The sequence below is a fragment of the Mastigoproctus giganteus genome, chromosome 8, assembly GCF_048544385.1.
Source record: "Mastigoproctus giganteus isolate SK-2022 chromosome 8, ASM4854438v1, whole genome shotgun sequence".
NCBI lineage: Eukaryota > Metazoa > Arthropoda > Arachnida > Uropygi > Thelyphonidae > Mastigoproctus > Mastigoproctus giganteus.
Window position 1 is genome coordinate 197,854,188 of NC_143582.1, and position 26,005 is coordinate 197,880,192.

The 26,005-nt window shown below is 35.6% G+C and overlaps 1 protein-coding gene across 1 annotated transcript in view; it reads right to left on the reverse strand.

The window, feature by feature from the left end:
• LOC150082154 (uncharacterized) overlaps positions 1–21,991 on the reverse strand; it is a 79,499-nt gene extending 57,508 nt beyond the window's left edge. The window contains exon 1 of the mRNA XM_090380017.1: positions 21,859–21,991. The gene's annotated coding sequence lies outside the window, so the exon portion shown is untranslated. The remainder of the gene's footprint in view (positions 1–21,858) is intronic.
• Positions 21,992–26,005: the final 4,014 nt, after the last annotated feature.

A 26,005-nucleotide genomic window follows, 5' to 3' on the forward strand; every position in this document is an offset into this window, starting at 1 on the left:
GTACTTAACATTACCCATGGAAGCATTTTAACTATAATATATGAGCATTTGAGAGTGTCCAAAGTTCGTGCAAGATGGGTTCCCAGAAACTTTTCCACTCATGGCAAATATCAGTCGTCAAAACAGAATTTAAAATAATTCTTGAATTTTTATCCTGTTTGGTGACTGGTGATAAAAATTGACTACATTTTTTTTTTTATCCTGGATCCAAATTAGAAAGCCTGAAGTGGAAGCACAAGAGATCTTCAACCACGAAAAGTTTCAAAAACCCAACCATCAGTTGGAAAAGTGTTGGCCTCAGTTTTCTAAGACACAAGGATTGTTGTTAATTGATTATCTAGCACCTAAAATCGCAATAACAGGAGAATATTATACCAGCCTTATGCCAAAGAGATGAGGAAAACTGGGCCATCCGGTTTTTCTTCAACATAAACAATTAATAGTCACTTGGAGGCCCAGATCTAGCCCAACGTGACTTAATTATTCAGAAGGTATCAGCTTCGTGGAACCCATTTTAAAAACAACGAAGAGCTAAAAGAAGCTGTAGAAATCTGGTTTGATACCCAACCAGAAGATTTTTTTCGAGGATTAAACTCTTTGTGGATTAAATACACGAAGTTCAGTTTGTACCTATGTCTTAGGTACAAAACTTATACTCAGAACTTATTTACCACCACTCGTATGTTTGACATTACTAGTATGTCGGGCTTATATGTGAAAGGATATGTTAAGTTAATCAAGTTACACCCAGTTTAGCATATTATGCTTGACAATTTGTCTCCTTTAAATGCACTACGTTTTTAGATGCCTTCTGATAAGAAGGAGTTAGTGTCGGGTCTACTTAGAGTTCCTTGCATTTTATGCATAGCATACTTTCTGGACAATGTAAAATTTGCATGAATTGGTGGTAGCGAAATGTCTTTAGTGTCGGCGTTATAGCAAGGAATCAGAAATGCAGGCCGTTTAGCCAATGCAGCTTTCTCTCGGCTTGATATATTCCATCAGGTTTTCTTCCAAACGTAGAGAAATGTGTTGCTTTCCACTTTTATTTATTGTTCAACACGGCGTTCTTTGAATTTTTTACAAAAGATCCCGGCAACACCTGTGACTGAACATATGGCCCATTCAAAGAGGAAATCTTGTTATGATGGGACCAACTGTTAGTTGCAAATAGAATTGAATTTAAATAAATCGATTGAGCCAAGAGGCACGTAAATTCAGGAGTCTTTATCATATTTATTTAAAAGGCATGTTTCTTGAATGAGGTAGTCTAGTAATTGATTTAACAGATTTTGATAATTCCAGTTTAACATGTGTGGAAGTTTCTGTGGAATAGTGAAAGACCACATGTAGGAATCCTGATGCCAATGGCGTACAAACTATGGAAAGATTTGTCTACGACTATTTAGGAATTGATTTCTTGTGGAGGCTGTTAATGCAAATCTTTAGAACAGTTTATATATAAACTATTTTTGCGTATAAAGTTACGGTATTGATGCCTGAGAAAATTGGTTGATCAGTTTATTAAATTTTAACCTTCTTCTTGAAAATGAAAATGATCTTGTTATGTTTATATAAAAATTCATAATACAAATATCTCTGTTTGGGTCACTATAGTCGCATATGTTTTCTTAAAACAAGTTATAATAAATTTTTGTCAGGTGCAATGCCACTACTGTAGGGTCAAACTTCACTTCAGATAAGACCCCGACAGGCTACTTGGTATCACCATTTATTTAACATTAGCATTTTCCCATATTTATACTGAGTGGCCACTTTATTAGGTACTGGTGTACCTAATAAAGGAATAAATCCCACTTTAGCCCTCAGAACAATCGGAATGCATCATAGCATGGACTCAACTAGATGTTGAAAGCGTGCCACAAGGATGCTGGGCATGTTCACTCAGTTATTATCTATAGTTGTTTCAAATTGGATAGTTGCGGATCTGTATTCCGAACAGCTCGTTCCACTTCATCCCACGGCTGCTAAATTGGATTGAGATCTGATGATTGTGGAAGCCAACTGGAGTAGACTGAATTCGCTGCCATATTCCTGGAATCAGTTCTGCACAATTCAGGCCTTGTGATATGGGATGTTATAGTGTTTGACGAAAATTAGAATGAGCAAGTCTTGTCAGCCCCCGTTGACCACTCACGTCAACGAACTGTTTCTGACTATGAGTCGCCATTGGCAGGACAGTTTTTTCTTTGTCTTTGGTAATATTCACAATTAAAAGGAATGACAGAAAAGCTATTTAAAACTGACATTTTGTTGTTACTGAGCGGATAAAGTACATAAAATAGCAAGTCAACTGTATTTGGAGTTCCTTGGCCAGTATACGATATTTCAGATACACTGGCATGCCAGTGACCTACCCAAAATTGGACAACTCCCCTCATCCCAAAAATGTAAAATTCTGCGCAGAGTTAGTAAGCATCAACTTGGGGATATCACAACGCCGATCTTATCTACCATCTTCATCTTCATCACTGTCCCAACCAAAGGTTGGGTTAGGTGAGTCAAAGCCTTCCATCTTTTTATATCTTCTCAGATCTTGTCTTCTATCATTCTCTCCCACTCAATTCCCTTTGTTTCCACATCTTCTCTAATCTGATCTCTCTCTCTCTCCACCTCTTTTTAGGTCTTCTTCTCGGCTATTCTTGCCCATTTTCATCTCAAATATTCTTCTTAGTAATCTCTCCAAGTTCATTCCCTTCATGTGTCCAAACCATCGCAAATATGATGTAATCATCTTCTCCCTCAGACTTTCTATTCATAAATTAATTCTTATAAGTATTTCTTATTTTATCTCTTCTAGTTTTAGCAATCATAGCCCTTAGCACCTTCATTTCCATTACTTGGACTCTGCTAGAATCCTTATCAGGATCATTCTTATTCATTAATTAATTCATTTGTTGCTTTATATAGTAGTGATAAAACTGAACTGTGGAAAAATCCACATGGTTAAAGATATTCATCGAATGGTTTATAAAAGAAATGCATATCAAACACACCGAGACTACTATTTTAAGCAAATGGAATCGAATAATTTTTGAATTAAGCTTGACTTTGGAGTAACCACAAAAGAGCCATTTGGCACGCAGCCAGTTCCTGTTGGCAAAGTATTCCAGTATTACGAGTAGCAATGAACTGCCCACAGCAATAATGGAACGACACTAATATGTGAAACCGAATGCCCTAATCTACAAAAGGTATTTAGCTCACAGTTCAATTCGTACGGGTTGTACTGTAATCTGGGAATGGAAATGTATCGAGCAAAATCTCCTTACCAACGATTACGATATGAAAACGTTTCTTTTTTTTCATGTTTCTAAACAAGCAGCGTTACATGGTATACTAATTCCATTTTGGAATTGATGTATGTGTTCTTCAGGAATATGTTCTGGAAAACAATCATTCATTAGATTGCAAATGGAATTTATATGATAATGAACGTCAAACTTCCATTAGAAAAATTTAACTTTGCTGCTGCTGCTCTTTATTAGGATTTTTAAATAAAACAACCTCGTTAGCATATAAAACGAATAATATTTATGTACGAACTACTGCTGAATTAAGTAATACAGTAATTCACACTAAAAATTAAATATTTTATTACTGATACAAATAGCCAGCCCTGTCAAAGAGTATTCTCTTGATTCATTATGTAAAGATGGAGTTTTCTATGACGTCAAATCACGTGGTCAAAAATTCTGCATTACAAATCGTTTCCGGTGGCTTTTATACTTAGAATAACATAAAAAAAGGTTTCTGAATAAATTTCAATTTAATGACAAAAAAATTAGAAAAAACTATTAATAAATTTTATAATACAAATGTTAATTAATTTTTTCAAATAGTTTTTATAAAAATAATCAAATTATCAAAATTACGACAGACAAAAAATTACTTGAATAATATACCGGAAATATAGTGTGACGTCATGAAGGCGTCTGTAATAGGCCATAGTTTCTCAACCGTATATATATATATATATATATATATATATATATATATATATATATAATAATAATAAATTAGCAAATTATTCAGAATCTTAAATTAATATCTATAATTAATAATATCTTTCTGCCTAAAATAAACCTACCGAAATAGAGGAAGCGATTTTTGGATTTCATTACAGTATTTAGTTTACACCAGCTGTATGTGAAAATAACGTTCACTGTCCGCTTCACTGCGCATGCGTGCATATATAACATATTTTCAATTTTTATTAGTAAATTACCGCTTTGATCTATACTGTCTGATTGAGAGCAAGTTTTCCACCCCTTATTGCCCAATGTTTTACTGTCTTCTTGTCCAACAGATTCTTGTATATTTGCAGCACTTTTAGGCGCGTTAGAATTAATGCACCTATTGTCTTCACCATGTCCATCCGTCCGTTCGCATGTAACAACTCGACTCCCAGTGGACAGATTTTCATGAAATTTTATATTTCGATCTTTTAAAACGTTTCGTCGAGCCATTCTATTTTCATTAAAATCGGACCAATAGAAATCTCGCAATTATTATTATTATTTCCATCCTCATATAACAACTTGATTCCCAGTAATTTGATTTTAACGATTGTTGCTGAACAGTGTTGTTTGTTGCCATGCTGGTGGGCGGAATGAATGGGGGAAAAAGAATGGTGGATGCACAGAAACGAAATTTTTTCAGTTTACGCATAAAAGGCGTTGCTTTTTTTTTTTTTTTTTTGTTATAAATCATGAATTATTATTTGCTATAAAGCGCCTGAAATATAACGGACTGAGTACATTAAATAACTTGTTTTTCTAGCTATCGTTTAAATTATCCATCATATCTGCATTCAAAAGCTCTCGACGCAAATTTTTGGTGTACAATATACGTTTATTGTGTTTCAATACCGCAAAATTACTTCAAGAAAAGATATTCAGAAAGAGAGAAAACCAAACACCAGTAATCGCTTACGCTAATGATCCAATAAATGCACACCATCTGAGAATTTTTCCACGGTTGAACAGAATGATTTATTGAATGATTTATGGATCACTTTATTTTCATTTTGCTCAAGTGAAGTAGTTTTTTTTAATAAGCACTATTCAAATACAAGAATATCATCAGAATTTAAAGAAGATTATACAGATTTTTGCCCTACATGTTTTTCTTGCCCACTCAGTGTACGCCAGATGTACACTGAGTGTAGACAACGAAATCTGGCTGTCGTTATTTAGAATATAAAATTATTTGGAGAAGCCGGTTTGCGTACTGCTTATACAGTAGCTATATTTTTTTTTACTACATCTAATATTACTAAAAATTATCAATACTTATTGGAAAAAGAGTTAAAAGATTAATAATAAATTAATGAAAATGTTTGAGAGAAATCAGGACTAAATATAAAAGATATTTCTTGGCTAAATGCCTAAGAGTATTTCATACTTTTATGAATTTATTTATGCATTTAGTTTTTCGCGGGTAATGCACACACATCATTTCTACTACGAAGGTAGTTTTAATGCATCTTTTGATTATATCATATTATCCAAAATTTTTCTTAGTTAATGCCTAAGAGTATGAGGGAGCTGGTTATGCATGGTTACTGCACATACATTTCTACTACCCAGGTAGTATGAATGCATCGTTTAATTATATCTCATGTTGTGAATATCTTTACAACGAGTGTCCGAGGTATTGCACTGCTTTGAATAATTAAATTTCACCAGTGGAGAAGACTGTTACTTATTCTCGGCGGATACCATCACCCAGACGGCACCGTTTCTAAGCTTATTGGTTTCTGATCGGTGGGTGGGCAGATACCCTGTCGGTTGTTGCAATAGGTACCTGCCCACCCACTTATGAGAAGCCAATAAGCTTCGAAACGGTGCCTTCTGGGTGGTGGTATCCACCAAAAGTAAATAACGTTAGCCTTCTCCACTGGTAAAGCATTACTTATTTAGAGCAGTGCACTACCTTAATAACTCGTTGTGATTAAATAATCAAACGATGTATTAAAATGTTGGTAGTAGCATAAACTGAAATTGATAGTTCTCGGCAGAAGATACTGAATATATATTTAAAATATTCAAATTTTGGCGAGATTATTTTGTCATGAGAGACAGTACTACAATAAACACTTTAAAATTCGGCGCTCTCAGGAATGGTAAGGTGTGAGGTTCTAAATTTTTCCGTATTTTTACATATAATCATTATAATTTTTTTACATCTGTAAACATTTATAATAATTATCTTATCTTTTTATCTGTTTTTATGGGTGCATGATTTAAACTGTACTGGTAACGCAGTGGTGTTAATTCTCACAGCAGAACAACCTCCCTGTTGTGAAGAGTTACGCTGGTATTGCACTCCTTTTAACAACCAGCTTTAGCTATAATCAACTTTAGAAAATTAATTTCGTTTACCACATGCAGCTCACATCGGACAACTTCTTTAAAAACCGTTTTGTCCGCTTGTTGTCATTAGAGACCATCTGCTATCTAATGAGGGACCAGTTAGTCGTGAAACGGGCTGTCATAGCAGTCAAATCCTTTTGGAGACGCATTTATTTGTTCTGTTGCAAGAATTAAGACCACTGAATTATCTCTGTAGCTGATATCTTGCTTGCCAAGCTAGCAGAAAGCAGTGCGACTCTCGTAGGTTTAGGTATAGGTTGACAAACTGCCTGAGAGAGAGTTTATTGATTTTATAAGGCTGGTATTTTGAACAGAATCATGCAGTCACGTATGCATTAAATATGTGAACAAGGTATTTTATTCTGATTCGCGGCAGGAGAAGAAAATCTACTTATTAAACAAAACTATGAGAAGCAGATTTTTTTCATGAAAAGCCCAAACACGAAAGATAATAGAGCCTAAAATACTTAGTACTGTGATTAGTGGATGATGTTCTGAGTTAATGGTTCCCGAGGCAGAATACTTTTTTAGAAATACATATGAAGAAAGGTTGTGCCAGGAAGTAGAAGAGATAAATGAGAAAGAGAAATAGTTGGTTCTGTGAGTTTGGCGTTGGGCAATGAGTGCTAAATGATTGCAGTACATATTCCGAATGGGGGAAAAAAAGTGGAGGAATTACAGATGCCAATTCAGAAGAACAGTGTCCATTGAAGCAGCTATAGAAAAGGCATGCAGCAGCAGAAACAGAACGACTATGAGACAGAGAGTGGAGACTCTGTTAGAGATGGGTCATTAATGATCCTAACTGCCCTCCTTTTAATGGAATCTAGAAGCCTGAGAGAGGTTCTGGGAGCACCAACCCAGATGAGGGAACAGTATTCTATGGTTGGACGGATTTCAGATCTATACAGTGTCAGTAACTTAAAAAAAAGTAAAGCTGATAGCGAAAAAGAAAAGTTTTTTTGGGTTCGAAAGAAGCAATATTTTATGGGGTCTTATCTAGATATCTGAATGTAATCGGAGATGAGCATAGGAGCAGTAGACTCTTTTTTGAGATAAATAAGATTGGGCTGAGTTTTAGAAGGAATTGAAGTTACTAAGTTCTCTTTCGTACTACTGGAGAATTGTCTGGAGATCAACATTTAAGGAATTGGATATTCAACAAGTTGAAGCTGTTTGCGAGGGACAAGGTTTCGTAAACTATAAAGTGGAATCCAGTCTGCTATCTTCAGCAAAACTGCGACTAGGATTTCCAGTTGGTGGAAGAAGGTGATTAATATACAAAAGGAAGAGTGGGGAAAAGAACCGAATCTTGGATAACACCAACATTAGTGAAGTTAGAAGATGGAGAGCCATCTACAATAAATCGCAGTAAAAGTTCAGAGAATAAACTGGATATCCAATTGGAAAAAAAAAAAAAAAAAAAAAAGAAAAGAAAAGAAACACGACAGTCCATAAAATGTGGGCTTATTTAGAAGACATTTTGCCAAACATGATCAAAAGCCTTTAAAATGCTGACAACAACTGTTGGAGTTTCACATGTGGATCGACACTGACGAATTCATTATTGGCATTCATTAATTAGATGGAAGGTTTCCAGATAGTTTAAGAGTTGGAAGTTGAGTAGAGGACAGTGCAGTGAGATGTAATTTAAATTACGCCAATTTTCACCCTTTTCTTAAGAACTGGTTGTATATGAGCAAATTTCCACAGAATAAGAAAGAGTGAAAATGCGTGCAAACAAGAGCAAGCTCAGGACAACTGGTTTTGAGAACAAGTGGAGAAACACCATCAGGACCTGGAGAAATGCCCACAGCACCTGGCGATTTCTTAGCATCAGGATTGTCAGAATTCTCCTGACATCCTTCTGTCTGAAGACAACAGAAGACGTTGAGTAGAATGTGTTTGGTATGGTAGGAGGTGATTTATCAAGATCATTGATAAAAGAGTCGGAAGAAATGAATCGTAATCAGGACAGCCCATAGATTTTATCAATGAGTATTTGGCCAAACTATCACCTACACTTTATACAAAAAGTTTGTGTAAATTCAAAGAGAGAGATAGATGCATTTAATGAAATCAGAGAGAAATTTTCTCCTGCTAATGCTGTACTACTAACTCCACTAGAAAAACCAATTTTCCATGAATAATGCCAATGCACGTAAAGACATATACTGAAACATGTCTTCACAGGCAATGTGCCACTCATCCACCCTGTAGAATCTTCACAATAAACTCATCCCTTACTTTTTTTTAGTTACGTCTTGTATTTGAATATATTTCTCAAACTTACTTTGATTTTAGCGCAAATTTAAGTAGTATCGAAACATGAATAATGGATCCTCCAGTAATTCTTCAAGATACGATGCTAAAATAAAACTCCAAGGGTTTTGCAGTAAAATGGATGCCACTACCAATCGATAAGGAGTTAAGAAAAGATGCGACCATTTCGCTGATTGATTTGCCACTAAGACGCAGATGTTAGAAGCTACTTTTAGGATCGCTGTCGTATTTGTTTCGTTAGAGTCAGAGGTTGCATTTGCATTACGGAATGTGTTTTTATCATGGTTATTTGATATTATGGAATGGAGGCCATTCAGACACACTGAAGACATCGGAACCAACGGTAAATGGATGAAAATAATCCAAATACTACAAATGCAGATGACAAATGTGTTACTGCCATCCTCCAATGTCATTTACCTAATGCATCTGTTGATAGAAGTCATTTATTGCGCGAGCAAATCGATCCTTGGGATGGCATCAACCATATTACGAAGGGTGAGCTGTCTTTTAGATGTATATGGTAAATTTACGTCACTTGGGACATAAATCATGCGTAATAAGCCATAAGTGACAGAAAGAATCAGTAATAGCCTATCACTGCTGCGCGAAACTTATTAAAATTGAAGGTTTCCAGAAGATCTTATGTGAAAAGGAGGACTACTTCTTTAAAGATACTAAAGAACCGAATGTTTTTTAGTCTGAGCAACCCCACATGGCTCGCAACAATTTTAATGCAGTGTCATGCAGAAAATGTTGCTCATTACTGCGAGTACCTCTCCTCCAGAAGCAAAATTAAATTAGCGTTATATTTTAAGGAGTCTACGAACCTCGTGCAATGGCAGCAGGCCCTGCTGTCGTCTGTGTGCACGTTGAACTCAGGATAAGTATCTTATTACATCCTCCGATTCAGGTGAGAGTTGTAATTGAATTATATCGAAGAACAAGTCTTGGAAACTGGGGACGCGGTTGTAAAGAAAGCTAATGAGCTGCGCTAAGATGTTGGCAGCATTTTTGCAGGCATGCAAATTATTCTGTTTTTTTTTTTTTTTTTTTTTTTTTTTGCACTTGCATTTGCTAATATAACTTATGTTTTTTTGTTCATGACGCTGATCTGCTGATACTTATTTAAAAACTCTGTTGATATATGTAAATTTATTCAGTTTGAGATTGTTTTAGAAAGCGGTCATGTTTGCTAATAAAGCGTACTGAGATAATCCGCATTGAATATTATACTGGCTTTTTAACAGGTTGTTGTAGGGGTTAGGCGCATCAGAAACTTGGCCATGTTGCGCCGTGGACGATTTGCTGGATGGAAAATCCGAGTTCAAGGGCCTCAGACATGTTATAGCTTAGGCCTTAGAGTCACAACAAGTTTAAATCCGGCTCTGTTTTTAACAGAACATTTATAGAATTTCAGACACTTATAGTGAGTTGATTCGCCCTTTTGCCCTCAGAATAGCCTGTATTCATCATGTCATGGACTCAATGACGTGTCCAAAGCGTACTACAGGCTTGCTGATCGATATTTGTTTAATTCTTCCTATAGTTGTTGAAAATGGGTGGTTGCTTATCTGTACTCTGAAGAGCTCGTTTCGCCTCATCCCACAGGTGCTCTATTGGACATAGATCTGGAAAGTGGGGAAGTCACCGCCATTCTGAATTAACTCTAGTGTATTTGGAATTAGTTCTGTACAATTCTGGCATTACCACATGACGTATTATCCTGTTGGAAGACCCCATTCGCCGATGGATACAATGCAGCCATGAAGGATGCACTTAATTCGAAACAATTTCCAGATAACTTGTGGAATCATTGCTCCACCGGTGTAAAGAGAGCCCAGTGTACACCTTGAAAACATTCCCCATGACCTTACGCTGCCATTACCAGCCTGCGTTGTTGACACCTGGCAGGATGGGTCAATGGACTCATCAGCCCTAAACAGCAGGAACCGGGATTCGTCAGAATAGGCAACATTTTCCCAATCCTCCACATGGTACCAACACATGATGTTGATACTGGAAGAGAGATCCATTTCACGAAAAGGGTAGGCGTATCCAATAAAGTGGCCTCTCAGTGTATTTTATGAAATTGTAGCCCAAGCAAACAGAATTCCAAACATCTACTCAAAAATGTCATCTCATCAGAAATATCCTCATTAGTTTTATTTTCCTAAAATTATTAATATTAATTATAAATTGCATTTTCTTTCTTAAATTTCAATTACACATTTAATTTTCTTTCTTTAAAGTACGCTAGCTTACATTTCTAAGAGTATTATGCAAAATTAAACTTACCAAGTTTATTAAATCTATACATTTCAAAGCTCAGATTTATTTTAAGTTTATTAACTGTAAATAATTCACTTCATTTCTGTTTTCTTTGTATCCTCTGGCGATGATGAGCTTTGTTTTGATGAACAGAATCTATTTTCGAAATACTTATCCCATTAATATTAACTGTGGCAACCTTTCCTTCCATTACTTAGTGATCATCGGACAAATGTAAGTGGTTGTAATACGCATCAAGCGATATAATTTAGACGGGAATGATCATTTCAGCTCTTTCAATCGATTAGTGCTTTCTTTCAGAGAGAGAGAGAGAGAGAGAGAGAGACTTGCTTTTGTAATGATCGGATTATGGGAATTACTCTGAATGGTCGCGGCAGTTAAGAATAACTACAATCGAATTACTGCTGTATTTTTATTTAACGTTCCTGGATGGAAATGAAACAATTATTTTGCATAGTTACACACCCTTTTGATGTAAACATCAAATCCTTTAATTGAAGAAGATCCGTTATGTCGTATAAGGTATAATTTTCTCTCGCAATTCCCCTCATCCCTTTTCTTTTCAAACTGAGAGGAGCAGCGGTCGTGTATCTAAAAATAATGACGTAATCTGAAACGCTTAATACAATTGCTGTGGGAGAACTCCGGCTGAGAGGAACGATGTATGATCAGAACCGAGTTGTGCCCTAAGCTAGAATTGATTGTTTGCCTCAACATGTGGCACATCTTTTAGTACGAGCTCTTGTATGTGGATGGATAACTTTCGTATTCAGATATGGGAACTACAACAGTCCGCATTTATTTTCTTATCCTTATACGTCCATTTTGAAATCTTTTACAATATTTTGATATATATTTTTAATTAAATTGATTTTAAATGATCGGTGATGTTGAATTACAGATCGCATTCTTCCTCTTCTATATTCCTCCGTCCTCTGTATTACACCATATTTGAACCCTAAAACGGAAATCATAATTTTCTTTAATTTATGCATATATTCCCTCTAAGCGCATTCTATGTGGTGTGTGTGTTTATAATACACATAATTGAAATACAGATACTGTATATAATATATGCATGACGTATACATGATGACTTTAATTAATGTATCTATGACGTTCGACGACGTATATGATGACGTGCATCTATGACGTATGATGACGTGTTTGTTTACGACGTATCTGTGATGACGTGTTTGTCTATGACGCATATGATGCCGTGATGTGTGTACAACGTGTGTTTATTAACTAGAAAAAAATAATAATAATTTCAAAATTTGTAAATTTTATACTGTTTAACTTTTATAATAATGCACAAAATAAAATTATATATTTATTTTTCAGTGTTATTAGATTGGTTAAAATCATAAACCACAGAAAGGAGAAACATTGCAAATTATTAATTTTACAAAGGCGTCCGTAGTTGACTGGTCAAAAGCAAATATACAGCAGTCCACCTTTTAAATATTCACTCAATGGCCACTTTATTAGGTACAGCTATCCTATAGTAAGTTGGATTCCATTTAGTCCTCAAAATACCCTAGATTCGTGGTGGCATGGACTCACGAAAGCGTGCAACAGGGATGCTGATCGATGTTGATTCAGTTGCTTTCAATGGCCAAAGTGATTAGGCCGTCTGCAGTACAAGCAGATCTATTTAAGCGTGTACACATTAATTGCATACGATTTTTTTTCTATTTAAGAGACCTTTTGGAGATATAGTTAAGAAACGCTTATAGCAGCCTTTAAGATTAAAAATTCGACATTTCACAATGCAGCATAACTGCTTATGATCAATATTTATCCCCAGGGGCTCATATCTGGTGAGTATGGGCTTGGCACACCCAGGGTCCTGAGCTGGATATCATCATTCTTCCCTTTCTTAGTGATTCCTTTCTACTTCTCTCTCTCTCTCTCTCTCTCTCTCTCTCTCTCTCTCTCTCTCTCTCTCTCTCTCTCTCTCTCTCTCAGGGTACTAGGGAATTTTGTTTTGGCCGGTGCAGCATAAGCCTCAGGCTTCCTTGCACCATATGGCTAATAATAATAATAATAATAATTCATTGAACCATCGTATTCGCAGCTGGAGAAGTGCACGCCATTGTGTTTTTACTGACACTCTCTAATGAATGTTGGTAAATGGACATGTAACACGTTTATTTAAAAGATCGATGCTTTCTCCTTCTTATATAGCATTAATGTAAGGATCTGCGTAGAAGTGTCTAGCGGTTAAGATATAACGAATGCCATTTGTTATATTTAGGTGTTTCAGCAATATTACATTTCTCCTGCATACTGTTTGTGACTACCGTGTTTACCTTTCACAAAGCTTGACTTGATTAAATGTGTTCGTGGATGGCAGTAATATTTGAGAGAGTTAGCATCTTTAATCTTGTCTGTCTGCCTCCAAACTAAAGAGGCAGACAGACAAGATTGAACATGAAATATTTTCAAAATGTTTCGTTATAGAAGATATTAACGGCCTTCTGCTAGCCCTTGGTGATCGTTTAGGGCAGTTCTGCATGGATTTCTTGGAAAAAGATAATTATGAATCTCTGGTGCGATGTTTTTAAGATATGGACTGCCGAATGTCCTTGAAAATTCATTTTCTTCATTCCATTTCTAAATTACATCATCAGGATATATCCACGATGGAGAAGCGGTACCAGGATGGTTGGGACTGTGGGGGGTGGAATACACGATTATTATTTTTATTTTATTTATATTAATTATTTTGTTTTTATTTTATTCCCTTATATGAGTTGTTGTCCACCTTATTTTAATTTCCCCACTTACACATCTGACCTTACTTTACAGGAGAATTCCAAATTCAATGGAACTTCTTAATTTAATTCCCTTCGAACAGGCTGAGTGTTCAAAATGACTAAACAAAGACTTCGTTTAAAATATACACAAGATTTTATTACATATATTTACATAAATGAAATTGTTCAATGATCCAGTACATATTATAATTAGTATTGTTTTATTACAGTACAAGCATAAAATCATTGGTTAAGTTTAGTTATATTCTTGTACAACTTCCTCCATTATATCACAAGGCTAACAACATCTTTCTTATGCGACTCCTTTTATACATTACTTAGTAAAACATTCTCTGAATAAATCACTTTTTATTCTAATAGATCAGGCTTGTCTCTCACATTCCAATCTTCCCTTTTTAACAATAAGATTTCTCTGTTTGCAACATTAAGGGTAATTTCTTTCTAATTAGATTATTTATCTTTTCTAATACATTAGCATTCATCTCTTAAATCAAATATTTATCTCAATCCCTAAGTTATGCTAACAACCTCTTTTGACTAGTCAACTTGTGACAGTTCAGTGTATCACATATATAATACTCTTTCTATAAGCCCTCTGAATTATCCCACATCCAAAACTGTTACCTTACTTTATGTTACTCAAGAAAATTTTCCACATCTATGAATCTCCATCTCCTTACCTTTATCTAGAGATCCTTATCTTAATTACACATTTTTAAGTACATATCTCTTATTATATATGTTATAATGTCCCTCTTATAATTCCTAACCCTTGTTTAGAGTCCTATAATTTACAAGCGAATACTCATGTTAATTAAACACTTACTTCTGATACTGAACAGGATCTTTTTGTAGGGCCTTTCGTTCCTCAATGGGCTGGTCTACGTCTTGATAGGGCATCACTGTGTCTTTTAGGAATTTATGGGCTCGTCCTCGATATTGCTACTTAACTTCGGTTCAGCTATTCTGGCGGACTAGGAATTACAATTCTATCTTCACAGCTCATTTATCTGCGCCTTGTCTTTATCACTGCCTTCAGATGATCGCCTAGGTTTATTTTTCTCCTTACATTACTTATTTTCACGCTGGCCACTTTCACTACTTTCCTATAACGGACAGGTTTATTTCTTCACACACTTCAGTCGTTTGCATACTTGCCTTCCGATAACGGGCTATTCGACTGTCCTTTTCTATTATGAACTCCACTAACTTTTCTTAACTTACGACTGCACTAGACTTATCTAACCTTTCACTATTCCATCTTAACTTCTTAACTTTTTTTCTTCAGATCTCATCTTCACCAAAACCAACAAAAACTTCTCCGAAGCTCACAGCATGGCACAGCACAGCACAGCACAGCACAGGACAGTACAGTCCAGCACAGGACAGTTTTCATCAGTTATTCCTTTTTTGTCCATCTCAATTACGCACCGCCCCCTTCTTCTAGCTTTTAACCAATCTTTTCCTTTATATTCACTTTCATTATCTCCTATTCGTGCATTTTAACTTTTCTTCAGCTGTACCTTCAGAGCTCATTTTAATAAATTTGCAAAATTTCCCAGGCTGCCACTGCTTTGAAGTTCGCCGTCACTTTGTTAGTGCTTTTAACAGATTTGTTTACACTCTCTTCTAACCTGCGATCGCCGACAGTCAAACGCCAAGGTGATTGCTAACCCAAGCAAAATACTACCTGACCGATGTCACCAGGTGTCCCCGGATCAAAAGGAATGTCCGACAATGTTCAGTCTACATCCCTTTGTTCTTTACCATGGTGCGAAGTGAAATGTACCTCTAATTGCTAACAGCTTACCGCTCCCTTCTCTAATTCAACCTTGTCTAATTTTTAATCCTTGTGAGTGACCCAGAATAATATTTGTGACCAGTAATGTTTACTGTCCTATTTTGCTATTTCCTAAACTTTAATTTAAATAAATCTCACTCATTTCTAATATATTAACGTGTAAGATTTTTCATCTTACAGGACACTGATTGACTATAAGAAGAACTTTGAATAGCAAATTAAAGTAAGATTAAGGAAGTTGATTTAAAGTATTTTAAAATGGATAAGACTTTCTTTTAAGATAACGTATTTATTATTGTATATTATTCGAGATTGGTTGTTCATTAAAGTTACAAAAATTTCAGTGCATCTTTCAATGGAGATGAACAGAGACAATTTGGGTATTTCTGTAATAAGGAGCTTCAAATATTCCACTGTTTATTCGAGAAATAACTTTTAAAATTCCCATCACTTGTCGACCTCAGTCAATGGAACAAATTTCTTAGTTAACTACGCGTTCTTCCTGTTATCTTCTACAATGCCCGAATATTAACTTCCTCCTCAATGCGGTTAGCGAGCAACCATGCCATCTCTTTATTAGCCACACAGCAGTCCAATATATCTCCTTAGAGCAGTTGCAATTTAGGGAATCATTGTGGGGGTATTTTACTGTTCATAATCTTTAGTTTATGTTTCGCGTGTTGCGATAATGTTAATTAACATAATCTTGGAAACGGATTGGTATGCGTTGCTTATCATTAGCCTGAAATACCTGTCTGAAGCCTTGAACTCAAATGTTAGAGAATTTTGGGAATTACATCATGGCTGAAACACTTCAGATAATTATGTAACTTTCTGCAGCTAATTACGGAATTAATGCGGGGATCCGAGACTTGTAAGAGCCAACACCAGTCTGTCTACACGGTCAGAAGTACAGTAATTTGTTTGAAACACATCGGTCCGTTGGAACTCTGAAGGATTTCAGTAACTGCTCCTTGGCGTAACTGGGCCCACTGTTGATGTGTAGAATAATATCCCAGAACTAAATCATGTTAAGATGATTTAAAGTCTAAGTAAGAGCAGTTTTAATAACTGAGCATAATGTTAGTGTAATGTTACAACATCAACGATTTATACTTGGGGAAGAAGGGGAGGAGTTAGGTTGCCTAAATTGTGCGTGGTAATAAAATTAACAAGTTCGCATTGCATTACATTTCAGGAGTGTTAGATTTTTTATGTCTTAAATTCGCTGAATTTATTTTCTTTTTCTGATTAACAGAAGCGAAGAAGTAATTATCTTGTTACCAATTACTAATTTATTTAATAAAATATAGTTGCATTTCAGGCTTTATGATTTAATAAATTAAACGACTGTAGTTAACATTTTCGTAATGCAGTTTACTTATTTCTTCTTGTATTTTAATATCTATTGAAATATAACAAGTATTTATCGTTTCTGCTGTGATTAATACAACAATAAAATAGTAGCAATTCATGATTTATGCATTTCGTAAACTGATATCTAAATTACGAAGAAAAAGCAATGACTTCTATGCTGCGCATCTGCCATACTGCCTAATCCAGCCGGCGCATGCAAGAAATATAATATTCAATACTTCAGTTACAGTGTACGGTGTAGGGATAGCCTATATGACGTGGAAAAAAAGAGAAAAAAAGAAAGAATAATTAAAGAAAGAATAAAGAATAATTACTGATTGCTAAAATGGTATCCTATGATGATTAGGAAGTCTCTAAGCTCAGCGCCTCGATCAGATCTGCTTACTTCTAGTGAAAAGACAGTTGCTTTTTTACTTATTCCTGACATATGCGCTAATATTTCTCAAATTCCAGGAGTTTCTGCATACTTTTGGCAATGCAGTGTATGTATACTTAATCAGTCTCGTATATTGCTATTTTTATCTACGCAAAAGAGATAGTCTGTCAATAAAATGTATTTTCCACTTGCTTAAGTATCTAGAGGAGAAGTGACAGTTTCAGTTAGCGTTCTGGCCAGAAAAATAATCTTCCTCCACGGTACACTAATTGCCTGTCATCCGTCAACGGTGAGAGCAGAATTTATGGCAGGGGCAATTCTTCTCAGTACTCGTAAAGTAGCGGTGATTCATGGTATTCTTAAATCTGAGTTACCAGTTCGCAATAAATACTCAGCAAGACGCTAAGAAAAGTGGAACACTAGAGGCTTTGGCCCTCATCGGTTTAACTTCAGGTGAATACAAAGGAATTTTTATATGTAACTACCGGAAACTCTGGAAACTGTTGAAAATTATCCATAGAAAATTAATATTTGAAGAAAATTGAATTATAATACTTGGAAAAATCCAGATCTCGTATACTTTTAAGTCATAGACAATGCTGGACTTTTTTTAATGCTGATGAAGAGTATAGTGCTGTGCCTTCACAATGAGTTGCCCTAGATTGCAATTCTCTCTGCCTAATAGCATGATTTTGGAAGTAAAGATTGGTTTTATTGTTCATAAATAAAAACAGTAGAAATTCTTATAAAAAACAAATTATTAAAGAAAAAAAAAGAATAAAATGATGGCGCCCTGAAAAAGCTGGCGACCCATTACACTTCCAAAAAGGTTAAATTGATATTTATTTAGGGATTGTGTTATTTAGGGATCCTTAAATAAATGGAAGATTTTGTGGTCTTTTGTTTTTTAAGTAGTGCAATATCAACGCAACTCGTGAAAGCAGAATTTTTGTGCTGTCAGTACTAAGAAGATAAGATATCCTTCCTAATGCATATAATATAAAATTGATTTTAGTTTTATAATTTGCCTATTTTATTTATTTACTTTATTTTTATAATCTAATTAATATGGAAATTAATTAATTAAAATTATAGATTAGTATTAAGCAATCATTTTAATTCTTAGATATATATGTTTTTCAGCCAGTGTGTATGGATTAACCTTTTTAGAAATGATTAGAGCTGTCTTTAGTATAATTTCATAACCATAATTTCATTTTTTAATTATTAATGATAATAATTATTATCAATTATTTCACTCAGTGTTTTGTTCCCGGATTTGAAGAGGGAGGGGTGTAAATATATGTATAATTCTGACAGTACAAGAGTACAGCTCCAAAAATTCCAACTAACCGAATGAAGTCTGCATCTATTTCGGTACATTTAGAATGAAGCCTGGTGCCAGTAATTGTTTTGTTTGCATAAGCAACTTAAAAACTTATTGAATTCCTCTGAAGATATTAAAAACTAAAAACGCTCAAAAAATAAATGAAAGCAAAGTAGAAAAAGAAAGAAAAAGACGAAAAAACATTAAAGTTGTTGATCGTGGTAAATGAGCAAGAAATAGGAAGGGTAGATTGTGGTTATTGTGTTCAGTGTTTTAAGATCTCTTTTATGTTACTGAAGGGAAAAGGTTGGATCTCTCTCTCTCTCTCTCTCTCTCTCTCTCTCTCTCTCTCTCAAATGCAAAAAAGTAACATGAAAACAATAACGTATAATACGAAAATGCAATTTCTGTGGTAGAGATAAAAAGACAATGTGAGTAGCATAGAAAGACCATCTCTCAAAGGTTGTGCGTTAGGTTTCTGAACATTACTTAAAAAAAACATTTTTTTAATAAAAAAATGGCAATAATTTAAAAAGTCAAAAAAATATTAATTTTCAAAAAGTTATTTGTAAAGAAAGATATACACCTTTTTATTTAGATAGTATGAATCAGAGCTGTAATACTCAATATGTTCTACGTTGATAATAATATTAGTAAATCAATGTTTACTATATTGAGGTAAACACCTTTTTATTATATTTCCCTAAGTAATACATATTTCCAGTCGACGCGTTATTACTGGATTATTGGATGATTCTGTAAGTTCAATGCAGATGATCTGTTCATTACTTTTTTTTAAAAACAAATTACAAATGTTTGGTTAAAAGGTCAGAGAAAGGGCAGTGCGCCATTAATCGAGGGAAGTAGAACCTGGAAGATGACCCATGTTGTACAACGTCCATCATGCTATGAAAAAGGTGTCAGCTCGTTGGGTCCCAAAGTTGTTGACAGCAGATCCAGAAAGGATACAGGGGTATAATAAACAGACCTCGCGAGGCATTTGAGTGAAAACATCAAAGAAAAAAAACGCCAAGCAAAGGAGCCTTGTTCAACTAGGTGACTAGGACAACTAGTCTGCTCACAAATCTGCCACCATTGCCATGGCTGCGGCTTTGAAATCTTGGACCAACCCCTATATTGACTAAATATAGCACCTTCGGACTTTCACCAATTTCTTAATTTGAAAAAAAAAATGGCTGGCATCTATTTCCCCACAGACAGTGGTGCCACTGCTTTAGTGGATGCATTCTTGGAAGCCTAAAAGAAAATATACACGAGGTGTGGCAATAAGGTTTCTTTACTAGCGCTGTTGAGGCCATGTTCGATGAGTTTGAAAATAAAAGTATATGGTACGTTTTAGTTCAAGCTTGACTGTTCAGTAAACTTACAGGCTACAAGTAACAACCAGTTTAGTTAGTAGCGTTAATGCTCCGTGTCACTATTTTGCAAGTTCATTTGGAGCAATGAACGAATGGAGCAATTAAATTTTGTTTTAAACTGTCAAAATCTGCAACATCATATTTAATATGAAATATTAAATACTGTTTATGATGAAGAACGTTAAGTCGTACAACAAGTGAACAACGTCACGTCCGTGATTGGGAATAACTTCTTGGTTATTGAAATGAGGACAGAGTTAAAAAGTTCGGAAAATTGTAGCAAGAGGTCATCATTTGATAATCAGAATGATGGCTGATGAGTTGGATATGAATAAGGAGACAATTCATCAAATTCTGCATGAAGATTTAGGGAAAAGGAAGGTCTGAGCGAAATTTGTGCCGTACAGTCTCACGGATGAGCAGAATCAGGAAGAGTGTCATCATGCGAAGACTTCATCCAGACTTGTCAAGATAATCCTAATTTCTTGGACTGTGTTGTTACTGGAAACGGGTATTGGGTGTTTTGGTACGATCCAGAGAAGAAGCATCAGATCATGCAGTTGACTTCAAAATCATCACTAAGGCCAAAAAAGTTTCGTTTACAGAAGTCCAGGTTAGGACGATGTTGATCATGTTTTTCGCAAGGAATTTGTACTTTGTACTATGTACAGGTGCTTCAAAGGCTATTGAAGCCCATTTCCCTGGTTATGACACAATTTCGAGATTAAAAGCATCTTGCTCTTGTTGCACGACAATGCCCCCACCCATTCCTCACTTGTGAAGACATTTCTGAGAAACATGGCAGTGTACCGATTAACCATCCATCCTACTCTCTCGATTAGCACCAGCAGACTTCTTCCTCTTTCCCATAGCTGGGAAAGAGGAAGACATAGCTGCCATCCTCGAAGCCTGTCCAAGTTATTCCCAAGGTGAAAACTGCTCTCAAAGGAAAGCGAATGTTGAGGACATAAAAAAAAAACGTAATCCCCGAAGTGAACATTATCACTTTGGGAGAGAAACTGAATAGACTATTTAGTTTCCCTCCTCACGTAGGCAACCATCATATATAAATCAAAAATAACAAAAAAGTACAGAAAGATATAAAAGAAAAAATATATAAACGTAGTTAACCCCTCTCAAGGCCTTATAGATCTCACTAAGGTCCTCTATAAGGTTGCCAAGCTCTGTAATCCTCATAATCGAAGATTTTTGCGGTCACCCTTTAAAAAAGCTTAATTTCTTTTTTTTATTTTTAGATTGGTTTCCATACTTGCCTTATACAGTGGGATTATGATCATCTATCTCTACAGGATATTGTTCGATAAGTCATCGACTATAGGCTTTTCTGGCCGCTTGTTTACACTGCTTCAGAACTTCATATCATAATTCTCAGAACCCTTTCTATCTGTACTGTTTTTAAATAAACCTCACTCTCTAATATTTAATTTGAGTTATCTGAGGGTTGATATTTCCCAAATGTAAGCATTGCATTTCGCTGCATTAAAACATAGCTGTCATCCTCGAAGCCTGTTCAAGTTATTCTGAAAAAGGGCTGCTTGACACTGATCATTGAAGACTCTCCCAATCTTTAGATCGTCTGTAAATTGCTGAATTCACAATACATCTTCCATCTGGCAGTTTTAGACGTATGCATAATAGTATTGGAAGGATTCCAGCTTAATATTAACGATTCTCTATTTTACCATCATGATTGATGTAGTGGAAAAGATCTCTCGGTTTCTCAAATCCCATCCCAATCTTTTCTTGAGTACAATTGCTCCCAAACCGCGTTCAGATTCAAGTTAAAACTAAGAATAGACAGAGAGGAAAACATGAACTTACTTCTTTAACGCCCACGACTTCTCTGCAGTTGGAGGGTAAACCACAATCACGCTCACTGCTTCTGTGCTTCCAGCTCCATGCCACACTGTAATAAGCGATGCCTCGCAGTATGTCCGCCTACCCGTTCCGCACACTGTCAGACAGCTACTGGAGCACGCTCTCTTTCAACGTGACTGCTTACCGCTAGAGTCGTTGCTGTCGACAAACCTAAAGACCAATCGCAACTTTCGGTACATCAACGCAGTTGGAATGGAAGGGGGGGGATCTGTTGACGTGACACTTAGGAGAAATGACGTCCCTCTAAGGGTGGGGTGGGTCGACGATAGGAATCGTGTTAGGAGACACTGATGAAGTGTTTGATTACTGTGTCGAATGCGGTTATACAATGCCCTTACTGGACCATCGTGGAAATGAAGGTATACGTAACTATGGCAACGGATTGTGCATTATTCAGTAGAGGCGCTGCAAAAGTCATAATGTGTTTACCGCAGATAGGAGCATTCTACTTAGAATTCTTTCCAGTCTCTGCGATAGAACGAGTCACGCACTCGAAGAATTGAGTATTAGCGTGCAGTTATTGAAGAATTAGCACTCGTCTGAAGGTAAATTTGTCCAGCAGAAGCAAATGGAACACGATAAGAATGAACGGTGGTAAAGATCGATGACAAGGAAGGGTGGAGATCGTTTACAGTCAAAACAAATTTAAAATCCGTGTTATAAATTGGCAATCACTGTAGAGGGAGAAAACAGACTGGGTACAAATCCAGAAAGGAGTGAGGCAAGGTTGTGTCTCCTATGCTGTGCAATCTCTATGCCGAAACAATTGTAGATCTAATAGAAGAGCCTAATTGAAGATCTAATAGAAATCTCCAAATACTCCTCAACAAAGTTGTAGCAGCCAGTGAACAGATAGGTTTAATTAATGCCAAAAAGACCAAAACCAAAGAGGCTGTTAAGAAACTCAAGAAGTTCCTCTGTGAGACTAAATTGGATTTTCAGAAAAGATATCGAATGGTCAAATGCTACATGGAGCCCTCTCCTATATGGATGCGGGACCTAGGTCATGCGGAAGGCAGGAAACTGGAAGCCTTCGAGATGTGGACGCTCAGAAGAATGCGCAAATTTTCATGGATTGATCGGGTCACTAATGAGCGGGTCCTTAAGAGGGTAAGGACCGCGTGAACACTACTAACTAGAATTTCAAGGAGAAAGACTGCCTACCTGGACCATATTATAATAAGTGGCCCTCGATACAACCTGCAAAAACTAATCCTGCGAGGGAAGATTAAAGACAAAAGGAAGACAAAGAAAAAAAGTGGTTTGATAACATCAAAGAGTGGACAGAGGATCTTACAACACAAGAACATTTTCAAGAGAGTCGGCTGGAAAATGTTGGTCTCCAACGTTCAAATTGAACACGGAACCTGAAGATAAAGATTATAAGTTGATAAATGTAGTTAGGAAATTTTTCATTAATAGCTATGATAAACAAAAAAACAATCGTCGATTATTTGACTTATGTCAATTATTTGGTATGCATTATACCAAAAAAAAAAAAAAATATATATATATATATATATTAGTATAATATGTACCAAAATGTTAAAAATACAGTAATAAAAATATTAAATATTAAACCTATGAAATGTTAAACATATCGTAGTCTATTCATGATGTGTTTGCCCTGACACCGACTCTTGTGATCAAAGATAAATATAAGTCAGTGACGTCATGCAAATTCATAGGATTTCTATTTTTATTGATAACGTTATATACAACAGAATAAAGTCAACAACATACAACACAAATAACGGACATTAAAATAACAATCAGTTAGAATGATATACTGAACTTCATTTCAACATAAATATTTACAAAAATGGTGTTTATGTGTACAAATTAGGTTAATATTTTTCTTTAACCCTCAAATAAATAATAAATGATTTACAACGACATAAGTAATGTGGATTATATTCTTTTATTATCATCTTGATCACTTTATTCTTTAATAATGTAAACATGGATTAATTATTACAATAATTTTCAGCTTAATTAAGTATCGTAGCATTTTTTTCAGTACAAAAAATGCTCTTGCGAATGAGATCTAAATATTGTCATTAAAGTTCTGATCGTATTACTTTTTAATGAATGTGTAAAACTGAAAAAAGATTACTGCATTTAATACCTGGATGTATTAAAGAAAAACAAAAACTACATCTTTTTAAATGTAGAGGAATTTATTACTGGTAAAACGTAATAGATTTAAAATGGCATTTTCAATTTTATTACCAAAGTATTATGAAGTGAACGACTTCGATGGAATTTCAAATATGTACTTTGCCCATCTTCTAGATTTAATGCCCCTTTCAATTGGCGAGTTCCATATAACATATGATCTAATAATAATGCATCAAAACTGACAAAATTCCTGCTTTTATCTTTTCTCTGGCATCCTTTGTATTCTTCGATAAGGCAATTCAAAAAGAATGTGTGAGATCACATAAATAATCACATTTTTTGTGTAATTTACATTCGCAGTCATTTTATGATTGTGAAATTTAAAAAAACCAACTATAGAATGTTTCTTAAAAAGCAAGAAAGACTGTAATTGCTGTTTAGGAATGACATGTATGACATCAAAAGGGTGAAGAGGATCTTCGTAATATGGCAGAATCTTTGTTATTGTTGAATACCACAAAGGCGATGTCAAAATAATGTCCTCTAAAAATGAAATGTCGCCAACTTTTATGTCAACGGCAGCAGTATCAAAACATCGTGGCTTAGGAACTAAGAAAGAGTGGCTGTTTCAAACAGGCCATTGGTAAAAATTGACTCTTCCGTTTTGTCATCACTGTCACCTAGTTGGACGTTAATGAGCAGAAAACTGATGGGCGGTTAGAACAGAAATCACAAAGACCGTGATGCAAAGAGCGAAGGATTCATTCATTGCACGCTCCAGGGTATTCCATTGTTCTGGTATTTGTGAACTAATTAGAGGAATGCACTACTTTAGAATGTTATGGGAAATTTAAGTTTTTGGGGTTCTCGTCAATCCGAATGTTTAAATATCTTGCAAATGTATAAAGTGATTAATTCACGTACACGCGTGTACCTATAAGAATCGTAAGATCATCCACATGAAGCACGATTATCTTCTTGAAGTTGGCTACATAATAAATAACAGGCCAAACAAGGCTAACAAAAATCTAGATATATATGAACCCGTGTTGTCCATTAGATAATACAATTACAGACTTAACAGTTGACACTATCACGTAGTACGATATGTTAGTATATAATACCCTCATCCACAAATGTCGTACTCCTAATAAATATACGCACACTGGGAAAAAAAGTGCGAACCTTTATTCAGTATCAAATCAGGCAGTCTTTGTTTCGAATAACAGCAAGTGTGTGGCGCGGCATGGATTCTATAAGGTATTTTAGCGCATTTTGGTCTAATTGTTCCAGCAAAAAATCTTCAATCAGCAAAGATTTTTCCAACAAGATATCGCGCAAAAGGATTTTGTTGCTGAAGAGCTCTCTCCAGCATATCCTAAACATTCGCAATAGGATTGAGATTAGGTGAATGTGGGGGCCAGGGAAGATGGTGGAAATCCGTGTCATGGTCTCCGAACCATCCTTGAGCAATATTGGTACGATGCGCTGTTGCAGTGTCATCCATAAAGTGGCCATCACTTTCGGGACAAAAGTGTAACGTTGCAGAATGCAGTAGATCTGATAGATGGATAACGTTCAACCTTCCACAGGTATCAACGGACCCAGTCCGTGCCAACAAAACATTCCCCATACCATGATACCACCTCAAGATGCTTGGGCTGCTTAACATGGCAAGCAGGGTCCATCGCTTCATGAAGTTCTTGCCACACTCTACCTACCATCAGTGCAAAACAAAGTGTATCGTGATTCGTCTGATCACATGGCTTTCTTCCATTGTTCCACTGTTCAATCACGACGTTCTTGGCATCACTGCAGGCAGATTTTTCTGAAACAAGTACCTTTCGAATAAGGAAGCGACTGCCAATACCTAATATCTTCAAATCCCTGCGCATGGTACGGGTTGAAATAGGGTAGTTCTGGACTTGGTTGAATTTAGATGTTATTTGCTGCACATGGATGTCCTATT